Source organism: Triticum aestivum, chromosome 7B (genome assembly GCF_018294505.1).
Source record: "Triticum aestivum cultivar Chinese Spring chromosome 7B, IWGSC CS RefSeq v2.1, whole genome shotgun sequence".
In the NCBI taxonomy this organism is placed as follows: Eukaryota; Viridiplantae; Streptophyta; class Magnoliopsida; order Poales; family Poaceae; genus Triticum; species Triticum aestivum.
The window spans coordinates 612,123,646-612,128,130 of NC_057813.1; the positions used below are offsets into that span (position 1 = coordinate 612,123,646).

At 39.1% G+C, this 4,485-nt stretch overlaps 1 long non-coding RNA gene across 4 annotated transcripts; it reads right to left on the reverse strand.

The window, feature by feature from the left end:
- Nucleotides 1-256: 256 nt before the first annotated feature.
- Nucleotides 257-4,479, reverse strand: LOC123161810 (uncharacterized). Of its 4 annotated transcripts, none has more exons than XR_006480895.1 (4): nt 2,866-4,479; nt 1,792-2,755; nt 675-1,694; nt 257-542 (listed from the first exon to the last, which is right to left on the reverse strand). It is a non-coding gene; the product is annotated as an uncharacterized lncRNA (long non-coding RNA). The 4 variants fall into 4 exon arrangements; XR_006480896.1 differs by having other exon boundaries at nt 675-1,068; nt 1,617-1,694; nt 1,792-4,479; XR_006480897.1 differs by having other exon boundaries at nt 675-1,073; nt 1,617-1,694; nt 1,792-4,479.
- Between the last annotated feature and the right edge of the window lie 6 nt (nt 4,480-4,485).

Consider the following 4,485-nt stretch of genomic DNA (forward strand, 5'->3'; position numbering starts at 1 on the left):
TTGTTGCTCTAATATTAAAGCTCCTATACTCGCTTCTCATATGCTTTCTTCAAGTCATTTCAAACCTGCATGAGTTGTCATACACTCTCAAGCTAAAACTAGTACTCAACCATGTTATATGAAGATTTCATTCATTCTCCATTATCTCAGCACTTCATGCTTTTATAGTAGTAGTACATGAGTCAAAAATTCCCATGGAAAGAAAGTTCAGTTTTTCATGCAACCATACCAATCCAATAGCAGTACGAGAATAACAGCTGAAAAAATATGTCAGCTTAAATTGCATACGGATGCAACCATGCAAATCACATAGATGAATTTGTTTCTCAGTTACTTTACACAAATAAAATGAATAATGACTTGGGTTAAAAATATTGATATCATCTATAGCACAATGTGAACAAAGATAGTGTGTTGTATATGAATATTTCAATCAAAGGCTAGCTGAGGTCGTCTGCTCCATGGAGAATGATGGTCAGCCTTCCATTCTCGATGATCCCCTTCACCATTGCCACGAACTCCCCATAGTCAATTTGAACATCCTAATCAAATGTAGACATGGTCAATTTGCATTTCAGATTTTTAGTAATTAGCAAAATAGTACAGATCATTCAATGGAGTTAATTGAAACTAATTAATTAATTTGAGATGGTGACTGCAGTTGATAAACATACGCATGTTCTCATTGCCGACCTCCCTAATGATGTCGTGATGCCGACGTCAGCCTGTGTTGTACTCCCAGCACACCTCTTCTAGCGGGTCAACGGTTATGTACCCGCTGTCGTCCTCGTCAAAGTAGGCGAAGGCAGACAGCAGGCAATGCTTGTTAATGTGCACATCGATCCGTTGAACTCATCGTAGGCAATGATTCTACTACTCCATCTTTCCTTGCCCTCTGATAATCAGCCATGCTTGACATGAAAATGCAAGTTGGCCCTATAGAACTTTGTTCAGAATGTTTCATGTAGGATTGTTGTACGTTCCATATATTTTTCTCACTGTACTGGCCAAAAAGAAACTTATGGACACTACACACATCCTGATGGAGCTTGCATTGGTCAATAGATGCTACACTTGAACATCCGAAATAAAAAGAGTAAGCATTAGTACCAGGGATTGTGCTTGTCATATAGGAGTATTTAAAATCTGAAAATATCATCAAAGTATATAACATACTCCATGTTTAATCATACTGAGTTTGGCAATGTAGGAGTGGATTAACACCAGAGAATCAGATAAGACCAAATAAAGCTAGCAGTTAGTCAAGAACATCCATTGAGCTGGACTAACATACTATAGACACAGAGAAACAATTAGTTTTAGGCATACTGTTAAGAGGACCTACTATTTAACAAAGTTTAATGGATACAGATTCACCTTTTGCATAACCAGATTGGAAGATTATAAGTACTATGCTAGTGCTTCGTAGCCTACAAAAATTTTGTGCTTAGTGGCAAAGAGAAACTAAAAGATAAGATATAAGATACGGCCGCAATATTTAGAGATTATGTAATGTCAGACAAACAAATTCAATTTTTTTCCTCCTTACTGAAACAAAATAACTGTTATATCTATCAGGGCATCATGAAGTTCAAATGAAAAGGTCTAGGACATACCAATATTAAGTTTTTTTTTCCTCGGAAGAAAAAACCCAAAAAGTGAAATCTGAGCCTCAAGTCCTCAACAATACTTGCCTGCAATTCAATAATTGTTTACTCATGGCATCTATCTATTTGAAAAGGGTACAATGATATCAGAACAAAAATGACGTGAAAATAAGGATAATCTTACATTGCAAGAGGACGCGACCTGATAGTTCCAACAAAGAAAAGAGGACAGAACCTGAAATCTTTTTGCACTTGCATATAAAGAAGTGTCATCTGCAGATCTCCAACATACTGATCAGTAAAAACTCCAAAAGAAATCTGTTGTGAGGAACTGAAAATCACTTAAAAAAATCAATAGTCCCAACATATACAAACAGCGAAGGGAAACCGTGGTGCAAAATCATAATATTAGGTAAGTCGTACGTTAAGCACAGTCAAAAGAGAATTAGAAGATAAAAAAGAATTATCAAAGGCTTCATCAAAATTTAAAGGTTGCAAAACTATTTTTTTCTGAATGCGCAAGAGAACTGTGCGACGTTCCATTAATATAGAAAAGGATAATCCGCGGTAGATCAAGAATTACATGAGAGCATGCCGGGCTATTTGCGACACAACCAAATCCGTAAATGGTTTCCCTTTGCTCGTTAGATCAGGGACCACTATGCCTGAGTCCAACATTATTCCAAATGATGTCTGTGACCAGTTATCACTTTCTCCCATCCACTTCATAAGAAACGATGAAGATATACTACAAATAGTTCAACTTGTACTCATGCATGAGTTTAAAAAAACTTTTACAAGACCTCAATTCAACAGTACCTTGTTTGGGTCAGTCAACAGCACAAGATCGCCAATAAATTATAGCGCTTACCATTCTGTAAATTTCAAGTAAGACACTCCTTGTGTCAATCATAACAGAAGGAGGGCATGGCGGTATTACCGTGAAACCACAATGAAAGCACCGGTAGACTGTATTATAAAACTGGGCGTCTTATTTACTCAATACTCAATTTATTCTGGTGTAGCAATGATCTGTGCCTACATAAATACTTTCAGTTTGTGCTGCCATTGGAATGATTGTAAAGAATTCACCAGCATCAAAAGTTTGTCCTCCCATTGGAATGTATATTATTTACTCATTATGCGAACTGTAAAACCATGATATACTGATTAGCTAAATTTCAGTGTAAATTGCAGAAACCACAAATAAAATTCTATAATGGTCGCCAGTAATATCAGAATAGACGCCTAGTATTACCAGGAAGCGCCCCCCAAAATGCCATAGCGATCAGTGCGGCGATGGGCGGTAGGATTGATTTCTTGGAGCAGTATTCATATAGAGTCCACCAACGGTCAAGAAGAACACATAAAGCACTGTCAATCGATAGTATGGCAGCAAACCTTCCAAAGGCAGACATAGGAAATATTATGTATGAACTGCAGGCAAAAATGCATAACGATCATAAGGCTCCGAAAATTGCTAGAAACAATCACACAACTGGCATTCATGGGATGCCAGCAACATGATCTTTGCAGTACCAATCTGGACATGTAAGCAACTAACTTTTCACGGTTACATGTAAGCAACGTGGGATGGAGGAATAGGACGCCGGGTAGGAGAACGGGCGGCACTGTCACGGTCACAGGTTCATAGCAGGCCGAGGTGAGCAATGGAAATCACTTGTCGACCTTCCAGTATTTCATTCTCGTAGGCGTTTTCCTCTTCTCTTTGTTTCCCCTTGTGTGACAAATCCCAGGAGGCTTACTTTCATAATTTCTGCACTTATATCTCTAATCTATCGATACTACTACTAAAGCACTCCTACTATTCAGTGGATGAACATCCAGCGAGTTTGTTTGCATTCTTTTCGCTTGATCATTCGGATTATATTAAGTTGTTCTTGTGCTTTTGTAATTTCTTTCAGCAGCTTTATATTTCTGGCGGTGCTCTCTGCTTCACCTCTAACTGTTCTAGCTGGGAGGACACTCACCATGCCAAAAGGACCTGGACGTGTTTGCTCACTTCAGTCACATGGTCGCTGCCGTTCTTGCAATCAGCAGAAAATGTGTACTGACTTGACACATTGTTGACAATTACTGGCAGGTAAAGCATGACGAAGGTGTAAACATTCTGGGAGGTCAACAACAACGGTGGATATTCTGTATTTGCCAAAGATGCAAAACTGCTGCTGCAAGCAGGCAGCCCACACTGAAAATTAAAACAGTGTCATGCTCAATGTAAACAGTACAGTTATATAGAGCTCTAATTTTAGTTTTTTTCTTCTCTGTTGATTATAGAAGTATCTACAGACTTTTTTTTGCGAGTCTTACCTACAGACTGAAGCAGCCCACATAATAATCTCTGGGTGAAAAGATTTTGAGCAAATGCAAAAACAATCAAGAAGACTGAAATACATCCAGTGGTATCATCCAACATCAAGTTTACCGAAAGGCATAATGAATGTAGCCGAACATCCAGCTAGTATATTTAGATTATATATTTGAGTAGTTCTCACAAAACAAAACATCGCTGCCGATACTTTGGCCTCCTTTTCCTGTAGTTAGGCAACTTCAGGAGCATAGCAACACAATGGGATGGGAAGGTAAGCAACAAAACTTCAAATGTATGAGTTGCTTGGACTAAAAATTTATGAAATCCTCACTAATTCAATATGTCCTCATAAATTTCAGGAATCCTGATGGCAGCTATTTGTCTCTGAGTATATGCTGGCAGAATATGAAATTTGTTTGCTTGGTCTCTGAGTATAGAAACTTACTTGCGACTCCGGCGGAGTTGCGGCGTGGCGGAGGCGGAGTGGCGGCGGCCAAGCTGCAGCCGGGGAGGCGGCGAAGGCGCGGCGGGGCGGCTCCGGCGGCT